Here is a 12,272-nt window from a genome sequence, read left to right as displayed (position 1 = left end):
GTCAGACCTAACAACTGGTCTCTGGGTATCCTGATTTCACCATCATAATGGCCATCTCAGGTCACATTTCAGTGTTCTGATTTAGATAGCAAGCCCTGGTTCAAAGAGACCTCTAACTATTCGCAAGTGTCTGGGAAAGGCAGCATCCTGGCCCACCACAGTGAATATCAGAATATCTATGGTCAAGAGGTGTCTGATGAAATAAGGCAACACAGACCCTCCTCAGTCATGTCTGCTTCAAAATAGGTAAAAAGAGAAATTTAGTTTCAAAAAAACGAAAAATGACACATGACAATTCTAGCCTATTGGATTTGCTGCTGTGAAATTAGGGGTGAATGAGAGCCGTTTCAGTTTTCAAGACAAATGGTCAATCCACTGAAGTGAGACCCTTACAATGAAACCAACCCAATCATCTGCCTTTGAAGATGCCTTCTGGATCTCAAATATAAACTCCCCATATCACTTTCCCTGGACCAGTATACTCTCCAGAGCGAAGCAAAGATCTTACTTCAACCTCCCAAAGTAAGTTCACTGTTCTGACCTCTTCTTTCCCTAGAACAAAGTCTATGGCCACTCTGGCTGATAGTTGTCGTATACGTCATTCTAATAAACTCCATCTTTTTCATCCCAAAACAAGGACCAGTGAACCTCAAATCACCACACCAAGGGGTATCTTGTGTTCGAAACCAGTTCCTGTTTATGCTTCACTTTCAAACTCACATCAATTTTATCGAAGGCCACTGGAATTAAGCTGCCACTGAGGACAATGTTATGGGCAGGATTGATTACATTAGGTGAAAAATAATGCAAATTATGCAGCACATACCATGGCAGTATTATTTTGCTACTTTGTCATTTTAACACACCCTACTATATATGCAATGGGGTCTTCTCATTACTACCAGTTTAACTTCTAAACAAAACAATCGTTACCAGAATGAGTGTAGGAAGGTGGACACCTGACTATGGTTACCCCAGATTTTTTGCCTTGTGTTTAGCTGGTTTTCAACTGAGTTGGCCTGGTTCCCTGCTAATCAGGGCCCCAGGCTATCTGCTCTCTCCTTAAAATGGACTCCATGCACCTTATGTGCATAACCAAATTGGTACTGGACACCTTGTCAGCCCCTATATAGTGCACTATAGGTGCCAAGGGCATAGGTGCATCCAAGGCCTACCAGGGACTGCAGCATAGCTTTTGCCACCCCTGGCTGGTTCTTAAATTGATACAACTGGCTGATCACTCAGCTGGGGCAAGTTGGTGTAATCACCTCTTGCTTAGATATAGTATACCTATATCTAAACCTATATCTGGACACCTATAAACCTATAAGTCACTCCTATAGCAGGCCTTATCAATCCTGGAGGCAGAGTGCTCGGTTTAACCTGAGATGGTGCTCAAGCATGAGCTGAGCCTGTCTGCAGCTGTCGGGAACAACTCCCTTAGCTGTTCCGGGATAATGCCATACCATATACTCTTAAGTGCATTATAATCCATCGCGGGTATGTGCTAACTTTGGTTTGGCTTTATCAAAACAAGTCGTGTAAGGTGTCATATGATTTGGAATACTATCTCCTCGACAGTCCTGTCGACGGGGATAGCATTCCACCCTTCTAGAGGGAGAAGACATGATACTTTACTGAAACGCGGTTAATCCTAACCAGAGCCTCAGCATCACAAAATGGATGCTGCTGCCACCGACACAAGTCTGACCTCCTGCTGCTGACCGAAACTTGGCAGAGGAGGCCTCGACAAAGGGTTTCCTGTCGCAGGGAGGTGCTACACCACCCCAGACAGGAGATAGTGTATTGGGGCAGGGAGGGCTGAAAGAAACTAGACAGTGCCTGGGGCGCACAAGGCTTCCCCTTGCATAATCCGGTCAAACCGGTTCTGGGGCACACCAGCCCCAGTTCCAGCGCGACCCTGGACAAAGGGAAAGGGGTGTAACCACCCCCTTCCTGGGTCCCACCCATAGGAGGGACCTAGCAGGTAATCCAGCCCCCAAGATTGGTATAAGAATGGGAGCAGTGCCAACGCACTCAGATTATCCTGACTGAAACTTATGAAACGAAACTCTGGACCGTTCGACATCCTACTCGACGTAGAAGACTGAAGAATCTCCCTTGTGGTCAAGGAGTGACCACCCTGTGCAAACAGGCACCATCCAGCACCTCAACGTTTGCTTTGTTGCAGTTCCCGCCGGAACTCGAGCAACAGAGTTTGACAAGACCCAGCGTGCCTGCCTTCTAACAGCCCGATCCACAGTCCCTGCAGAGCTGAGACCCGTGGAGGCGACCTGAAGAGTGGGGCCCGCCATCTTGGAAAGACCACGAGGCGCTGACCGTGCAGCATCCGAGGCCCTCTTGAAGCTGTGCATTGGGGTTTGAGAAGCCCCAGCCCTGAGCCACTCTTGCACCGAAGCTCACCCCTCTACACTCGCCGAGTGCTGCGTGGGGCCCTTCTGCATCTTTTGGCTCAACGCGTTGGCCCGGTCGCTTGCCCGTTGGCTTGTGGCCCCTGTACCAACGAACCTTGAAATCTAACTTGTGAGTCTGGTTGCTCCAGACTTGCCCTCGCTCCCCTGAAAAGGAGCACCCGCTCTGACCCTCCTGGTCCGAGTATTAAGCGATCTTCGAGTCCTGCATGGGTTGCACTTGCCAAGGGTTGTTTGCTCCAATCCGGAAGCCGACACCGCCGACAGCGAGAGCCTTCGTGGGACAGCTCGTGATCCACTCCTGGACATCCTCGGTGCCCCAGAGTCCAATTGGCAGCGGAGACAAGCTTCACGACATCGACCTGAAAGCGCCCGACATTGCCTGGTTCCTTTCTGGTTCCACCCTGGTCACTGCTGAGTGACCCAGACTCTGTCCCCTCTGCTTTCAGATCATCTTTATCTTCGATCCACCCTTGGATCACACCGGACACTTCTCTTCTCGACGCCTGCAGCATCTTCATCTTCAGGCACCATCGACCTGTGTGACGAAACCCGACACTACTTCGCACCTGTGCACCCGCTTCCTGTGGGTGAGGTAACTCCGCAACGCCGGTGTTCCTACACTGGTACACACCTCTAGTGTATGTGTCTAAAGTTTTGTCCTTCTAGGCCAGTCGGAAGGTTCCTTAAACAGTAACTTTACAACTTTTACGCACCATTGACATTGCATTGGTGCATGTGTGTGCTTTAAGCGCTGCACCCGAATTCCGCGGGCTTTTCCAGACTGTAGCATTGCTAGTCCCGACTGCTCCCAGCGATTCCCTAGGCCCTAGGCCTAACCACTGTTCGATTGGTAGTTCTTATACCACTTTTTTAATATATGGTTTGCGTGGCCCCTGGGCCTCATCCATAATTGTGCAACTTTTATATGTTTAACTGTGCTTTTGTTTAAACGCTTGTGCCTCTGCACTCATAAAGAGTACAGAGGATTATTCTAGTAATAAATACATATATTTTTTATAATATATAACTTGTGTGGTATCCTTTCATTTGATATTACAGGATTGTGATTGGTAAAACAGCTGGCTTCACATGCCCTCTTGAGTTAAGCCTTTAAGGCTGCTTAGTCCATGCTACCCTTAGGATAGCTTGTCAATAAGGTTGACTTACAACCATCACCATAAGGGATTGTTTGGACTGATACAAGGTGCCCCCAGAATTGGAGACATCATATATCAGGCCAACTTCTCACAATGAGGATGACATAAACTCTGCTAATGATCTGACGTTTTGCAGCATCATATGTTGTGGTTGTTTTGGTAATTGTTGATATTTTGGAGCTCAAAATGGACTAATGTAGCATTTATATATTGCTTACTACCCCTATGTGGACCACTGAAGCGCTTACCCATAGAAGCAGCACACTACACTGTGCAGGTTATGCGGCTGGAGGTGTGTGGTCTTTACACTGACATATATGTGAGAAGTGTTTTCATGCCATGCATGAGTGACCAGAGACATTTTGTTATCTTGTTTTGTGATGCTGCCATTAGTGGTGTGATGGAGGAGGGGACACGGGAGTCAGATGTGCAGCCTATGATTTGTAATGTTCTGACAGCTGTGATTGGTCTCTTCATGTCCCATTATTATGAATATAATTTCCTTATTCTTGGTGCAAATTCATATGCATAAGTATAGCATAAGGTCGCCCACCGTGATATATGGATGTGGCAGGAAGCTGTGGCATAAAAAGGGAGGTGATGGAAAGATATACCAGGATGGACTAGGTTGCCGACATTCCTTGTATGATTGTCATTCGAGGTTCTCAACTATAAGGTGTCAGCTAATGGATAAAATATATCTAGTTACGACTGACATGTGACTATAATAAGAGTCCTTTGGTGACCAGCCATGTGTAGCGGATTTTTTTAGACTTTACGTACTTGTCCAATTGGTACTGACTGGTTAGTTCTAGAGAACTGGTTGATTATATTCTATTCTTATGGATGAAACCATGACTAACTAGATGGAGGTGGTGGACTCATCAGTAAGGGAGGCCTAGTACTTGTGGTACACATTGGGTACCAGCGTCTGTCTTCAGACATCAGTAGCCAGCTGAGGGTGTTGATAGCCATGCTACATGCATATGCTGGTGGTAGATTGTATTTCCAGACTGTTTGCCAGAATTAGTAGTCAGTGGGTCATCCCGGAAACAACCATGTTTTCACCTCTCATGTCAACTTTAGGTGCTCCTGTATACTTTGTATTTTGCTTGGCAAGGAGTTCAAGAGTTTTGCCGCTTGGAGCAATAACTCACAACCTTCTAAAGATTTCATTTCGTGGAGTGGTACTAATCTTGAATGTATTGGATTGTAAATAACAACAGCTGTAAATATAGTGCACCTTTTCTTTGGCACGCTCTGTGAACTGTGTGGCAAGTGCGGTAAATGCATAAAAATGCCAGAAAACTGTATAATACAGGTGTAAGCGATTATAGCTATATAGGCCTCCAGGAATTTCAATGCCGCCAATATTGAAAGTCATTAAGACTGAAACATGGTTTTGGTTTCAAGCATTTACTTGTTAAGAGTTTTGACTAGAGTCCTTGGGAACCGGACAGTAGACTGAAGAAAAAAAGAAAACCTATATTTTATTATAACAGAATGTGTTACTAGTTACAATGAATTCATCATACCCCGCAAACATACCACAACCAACAAAACAAAAAAATAAATATCCTCTTCTTTGAGATTTCTTTAAGAATTGTTGAAAAACAAAACCACTGTTCCTCAGAGGAAACCACACAAGTATCTATAATTTCATACCCAGTGATTGGCAATGCCTGTGCCAAAAGCTCTGACGAAAAGCCCATGGTTGGCACTGTTAAATGTCAGCGTGCCGAATACAAGGCTGTGTGGTCTGGAATCCACCTCATCCACTTTAATCTAGTACCAGACACTCTCTCCTCTTTATCTCACTACTGCTGGTCCCAGCTTTCTCTCTTTGTGATGTTTTTTCCATCTTTCTCTTCCTCTATCTTTCTTCATTGTGTGTTTTCCCTCGTTTGTTTGTCTGATGAGGGAAAATAAGTGCCGGTCCCCCAAAAAGAGTGCTGGTGGTCCTCATCGGCAATCACCGGGTCACATTAAGCACTGTCAGAAAGAGAAGGCTCTGTCACATTTAGCTTAGCATTCTGGCAATGTGATGGAAAATAAACAACTATATGTGGAAGTGCACACACCTACACCTTTACACCAGGGACGGAGCACAGGCATACATTTTAAAGAGATTTCCCAACAGTTTTCTTTGCATTCACCTTTCTACAGCAAGGACACAGCAATGCCCTCAGTCTCCGGGTATATTTAAGCATCACATTACGAGTTTGCAAAAACGAGAACTACAAAAATAAGATAAAGTAATAGAGTTGTGAGCAAAACCAATAGGCCATGCCTTAAGACTGCCCTGCCCACTGCCCTTAAATTAGAGACCAGTCTTCTTCGTTTTTGCAGAGCACTGAAAACGCTGCTGTTCACATAAGTAGTTGGTACCTGTATGCTGGCTATCTGATATCTTCTTCTCCAGTCTGTCCCTAGCGCCGGGAAACCCACTGTGGGTAGCTGTGCGCGGTAAAAGTTTAAATAAATAAATAAATAAAAATAAATGGCTGCCAATGCTGTACAGCATCTGCAAAAAAATGGACAATGACATTGCCATACACTTGTGTTATCATGCATGTATCATGATTTGATGTATCATGATGCGATGGTGGCCAAGCGCAATGACGTATACAAGCGAATTTGCGTTTATATGGCATGATATGGCTACCTTTTTTCTTTCATATGCGGTTTCAAGTAGGCAAACACCAATCTGGGAGCAGTTAAAAAACAAAAATCGTGGTATCTGGTAACAAAATGCAGCTCCAGGGCATCCAAATTTAAAGAAAACAAAAATCATTTTTTAAAAGAAGGCAAAAATTGTGACAACTTGTGGGGCATGTCAACGTGTGGTGGTGGGGAAGCCTTTAAGACATCTGAACCCCCAAGACTTTACCAAGCAGGCTTTACAACGCATGCATCTTTAACAAGCAAGCCTTTACCACACAGACTTTTACAACAAACATGCCATTATCACGCATGTAGGAAAGTAGTATCTGCTTTGTATGGTTACCCCCACTTTTTGCTGATGTCACACTGTTTTTTTTGGCCTAGTCTGACTGGGATCCTGCTATCCAGGACCCCAGTCTATCTGCTTTCTCCCTTAAATTGATATGCATGTACTTTAGGTACACTTCAGATTGGATTCCGGTGTACCCTTATCACACCCTAGTATATGGTACACCATGTACCCAGGGCATAGGTACCCCAGAGACCTCCCATGAGCTGAAGCGTGTATTGTGCCACCCCTGAGAGGCCATCCAAACTGACGCGACTAGCCTGCTACAGCAGACTGTGTAAGCTGGTGTTTGCACCACTTACTTAAGATATAAGTTCACTATATCTATCTAAATCACTACACTTAAATACCTACCAGTCACCCCTATGGCAGACCTTAACAATCCTGAAGTCAGGATGCTGGGTTTTATATGAGAGGGAGCCCCTGCATGAGCAGAGCCCCTCTGCCGCCTTCGGAGACCATTCTCCGGCATGGTCTGTGACGCAGCCAGACATATATGTTTAAGTGCATTATAACCTTGTGGTAAATGCGAACTTTAAAACGGCTGCTTAGAAACATGTTGTGTTTGGTGTCAAACAGGGTGGAATCATACCTCCACGCCAGTAACTGGTGTGGGAGGTATGATTCCACCCTTCTGAAGGGATATATGTGGGTCACCCGTATACCCGGTACCAAGTTTCCTGACCTGGACAGTACAAAATGGATGCTGCCCTACACAGACATGATTCTGCTTTCCTGCTGCTGAGCCAAGCTCGCACAGAGGAAGGCATGACGATAGGCTTCCTATCACAGTGAGGTCTAACCACCTCCCAGACAGGTTTTAGTGTATTGGGGCTGGGTGGGAACACTCTTAGAGTGCAAAAAAGTCTGCACTGGGGGCACATTTGAAAGATTAGAAAAGAAGTTGGTACGAACCAAACTGCATGGCCACTTACTAACTGGCTACCTCAGAGCCAACATCATTCCCATTGGACTACAAGTCCGCAACGAACCTGCCATCTTCGTTGATAACCCCAAATTTAAAGAAGGGTTCAGCTTCGTGGCCAATAACTGCTCCCGGCACTGGATGGTGCTGGGAGTAGAGACCGCCAGAGACCAGGTAGAGCAACTAACCAAGGAAATTGACGACCTCAAGGCTGAGATAGCCAATCATTCAGCCTTTGCTGAGGCTAAGGACACTTTGGAAAGACTTAAGAAGAACTTAAAAGACTTTGACGTAGAAACCCAAAACAAAAAGCTGGAGAAATTGGCAAAAGATATTCAATACTACGATCAAAAAAAGACTTATCCTTACTTACAACCGGAGTATTACAGACAAGACAATCAGGGCCGGTTTTCCAACCGAGGCAGAGGAGGATACAGAGGAACCAGAAGATATACGAATTTCTCTGATTCGTCCTACAGTGGCGACAGCGACAAAGACCATACAGCATCTAGAACAAACTACCAACAACAAGACCAATGGTACCAGCCACCCGAACAACAACCGCCTTTTTTAGGAGAAGGTCAATGGAGACCACCGAGAGGACGTGGCCGCGGAGGATCATGGAACAACCGCTCGAACAGAGGAAACAACCAACAGAATTGGGACAATGGAAGACAGCGGGACAGCACCCCCAAACAAGTACGTTTCCAACCAGAAGACCACGGGGAGAGGAGCACCCGGAGGAAGACCTACAGATGGTAAATAACATCTCAGTTAGGACCAATCCGATCATTAACTTATCCAAATACACACTTACCAAGAATGAAAGCAGTATTCTCTGCAAAGGCCTATCCTATGTACCAACGTCTTATCCCAACAAATTCAACATACAGACGGAGTTGACAAGATTCTTCAGAAAATTGAGGCTGAAATATTTCTTCAGGAACAAACCCACTCCAGCTATGACGGCCTTCACAAACCTGAGACCTCCATCCACCTTCATGCCCACGGCATCCTCAGTGGCCCATGAAATCCTAACATATGAAAGCACAGTCATGAGAGATGTTCTTAGAACCATTGACAATAAACATTATGTTAGACACAATATCACGAGAGAGGAGAGACATGCTCTGGAATCACTGAAGAACAACAGGGCGGTGGTTATCAAGCCAGCCGACAAAGGAGGATCAATAGTGGTACTAGATGTGGAAGACTACAAAGCAGAGATTCACTCTCAACTATCTGATGGTGTCAGCTACAGACCTCTAAGGCGAGATCCAACCAGAGAAATACGCACGGACATTACAGCCATAACAACCAAGGCACTAGAGATGGGTTTTCTCTCTAAAAAAGAGTCTGATTATCTGAATGTGGGACAACCCAGAATACCAACTATATACGTCTTACCCAAAGTCCACAAGGACCCAGTTAAACCACCGGGAAGACCCATCATTTCCGGGTGCGGCTCCCTACTGGAACCACTCTGCAAATATATTGATGTCTTCCTTAAACCGCTAGCAGAGGCCACTCCCACATATCTTAGAGACACCACACAAGTCATCACCTTCATTGATAACAAGTCATTCAACAAAGAGGAACAGATCCTGGTAACAATGGACATTGTCTCCCTATATACCAGCATTCCCCAGAGACCAGCACTTGATTGTATGAGGAGAATACTTGACGGCCGGGAGCAACCCACCTCAGTACCAACAGAATTTCTAGTGGCACTCTTAGAAATTGCAATGACCAGAAATTTCTTCATTTTCCAAAGTAACTTCTTTGAACAGAGCAAAGGAGTAGCGATGGGCGCTGCCTTTGCTCCAGACTTAGCCATTCTCTACATGTCCGAAATGGAACAGGATAGTATCCTCTCACATAATAACCCATACAGAGCGATGATTACATCATGGCATCGATACATTGACGATGTCCTCATGATATGGACTGGTCAAGAGGAATCCCTCAAGGCATTCCTGGCCTGGCTAAACAATCAGTCACATGACATAAAATTTACCATGCAGTTTAATAAAGAATCGATCGATTTCCTGGACATAAGTATTAAGGAGAAGGATGGACACCTTTATACCACCTTGTACCTCAAGCCTTCCGAAAGAAATTCCCTATTACGGTATACGAGTCACCATACCAGAGGACTCAGGGACAATCTGCCCTTTGGCCAATTTCTCCGCCTGCGGAGAAACTGTTCCCTCAAAGATGACTTTTTTAGGGAATCAGATGACCTCATCAGTCGACTAATAGATCGAGGCTACCCCCAACGCCTTGTTAAGAGATCAAGAAAGAGAGCTTGGTTCCAGGACAGAGCAACACTACTGGAACCTAGGACCAGAACTACAGCACAGGATCGAATGATATGTGTGACGACGTTCTGTACTGAAAGCAATGCCATTCGAAAAATTGTCAACCACCATTGGGGCTTGGTAGGAGAAATTTTGAAAGCCCCCCATCCCCCTATGCATGCCTTCAAAAGATCTAGGAATGTCAGAGACTTTGTGGTGCGCTCCTTGCTAGAAACCCCACCGGCACCCACGATTCAAAGCTTATGGAATCTACCAGAACTAGTGGGCCACTTTAAGTGCACCAAATGCAAAGCCTGTCCGATGTGTTTGGAGACTAAGCAAATACAGTACAACGATCTCACAATAGAGCTTAAGTCCCTGACCAACTGTAACTCAAGTGGGGTGATTTATGCCATTCTGTGTCCCTGTGACCTCATGTATATTGGACAGACACAGCAAAAAGTAAAAAGCCGCATATTTCAACACTGTAGCCGCATTCGCTGTACTACCCAAGGGGCCCCTTTGGTAGATCGCTTCATCGAAAAAAACCACTCACCGGAATCCATCCGCTGGTTGGTAATTGAAAAAATTTCCCTGGGCCCACGGGGGGGAAATTTGAATACAATTCTTGACACAAGGGAATGCAAATGGATGCAAAAGTTTCAGACAATAAGTAAGGGGTTGAATGAACTTGAAGCTAGCTTCTCGCAGATGGCGGGACTCAATCCTGAATAGACTATGGGACAATTTAAACTCACTTGCAACATCCAGTATTCTCTGTGTTGGTACAATGTAACGTGTTCACATATTTGTTAGGTATAATTATTTTCTATACAACAATGTTTGGACATTCTCTAGGCCATCACGATAATTGAATAGTTTTTCTAGCACCTTTGACGCTGTTAGTTCTGTCTGGTCCTTTACATGTTAAAAACTGTATATATTTGTATGCTATTTGAATTCAGCCAGATTCTTCACCGTCATCAGAATAAATACATCAATCTGTCATAACTGTGTACATACTCGAACACAGCCTATTTTAAGAACTCCCCCAGGAGGTGATTCAGCTCATTTTAAAACTTCCCCAGGAGGCGAGACAACTCATGCGAGACGCTCCCTTGAGCGTGCAAGACAAGCCTCGTTTCCCATTGGACCCGTGAGCCAAGCCCCTTTTTCCATTAGTCACTGGCATTGAGCGCCTGCACCGCGAGCACACTCGGATGCAGGACGCCGACGGAGATACAGCACGGCTGTGCGTTCCCGTCTCTAAGGTAATTACCATCCAAACCAGCGCGAATCTCTAGAGACATCCGCTCTGTGTGTCTGTACATGCAGAGTTAGCCTATTATGCTAAATACCACTTCCCTTCTCCTTACAGTTAAAAAACCAATCGAGGATCTAACTACTTGTGCCCAACGGCTGTGTGTTGACCTGCACGCCAAGTAAGTCCCTTTGACCTATCACCCCTGCCTATTTTTAATTTAACAAGTTTCAGGGCCCTGATGGCACCTTTTAATTGCTTTTCAGTACTCCTTGGAGCTCGAGGGAGCCCCCTATTTGCAGACGGAACATTCGATGACCGTTTGACGACGTAGGTAACCACCCACGTCCCCCCTCTGTATAATATCACCACACCTATCTCACCGCGTAGTTACTGAACTCTGTGTTCAAATTATTTTGTAGGCTCTCCTTTTCTTCCTGATGAAGACCCCACCATGAGGCCGCGAATTGCCCTTTAGCGTAACCAGGGGTCGAAACGTAGAACTACGCCTCCATTCTACACACCATAGGAGCTAAATAAACGATGGATTCTTGCTATCTATGTGTGATGTGACTTTGGGAACCTTTGCCCATTAATTTGATTGTAGAGGTTTTTCAATCATCAATCTGGATGTAACAATTTTGTCACCACACCTTTACCCTGTCCCCTTCACTCACTCACTTACCTCCCCCTTTTTTCACTGAGAGCACCGTTTTCGAATACCGAATGTAATGACATTACAATTACATGTATATACTTCAATATGTTTACTCATAACTTTGGCTGCAATTGGATCGCACTCTGACCTTGCATGATTAAAATGCCAAAATGTATGAAATGAATAAGTTGTTCCATTATTCCGACCCATTCTCAAATTTAATGGTGAGTGTGTGTTTACTTGGAATTATTTGATACTGCTCAAACTCAGACCAAACCTTATTTGTACTGACCCACGGACCCAGGTCCTGAGTTTTTAGGGCCTCCCCCTTTATACTCATACCCTGTGCATAGTCCAGCTCAAACCAGTTCCAGGAGCCATTTGCTCCTGGTCTGGAGTGAAACTGGACAAAGGATGTGGGTGTAGCCACCCATCTGTCCTGCCCCTCCCCTAGGCGGCTCCACAGAATCTTTCCAACCCCTTCCCGTGGGTATAAAGTGGGATACCTGGCTACAGGACTATA

At 45.3% G+C, this 12,272-nt stretch overlaps 1 protein-coding gene across 6 annotated transcripts in view; it reads right to left on the bottom strand.

Annotated features, from left to right (window-relative positions):
* LOC147705726 (structure-specific endonuclease subunit slx1-like) overlaps nucleotides 1-12,272 on the bottom strand; it is a 320,040-nt gene that overhangs the window by 20,378 nt on the left and 287,390 nt on the right. The gene's annotated exons all lie outside the window — the stretch shown is intronic.

This window comes from Lissotriton vulgaris, chromosome 7 (assembly GCF_964263255.1).
Source record: "Lissotriton vulgaris chromosome 7, aLisVul1.2, whole genome shotgun sequence".
In the NCBI taxonomy this organism is placed as follows: domain Eukaryota; kingdom Metazoa; phylum Chordata; class Amphibia; order Caudata; family Salamandridae; genus Lissotriton; species Lissotriton vulgaris.
Note: the sequence above shows the minus strand (reverse complement) of the source record. Positions and strands in the feature narration are given on the sequence as shown.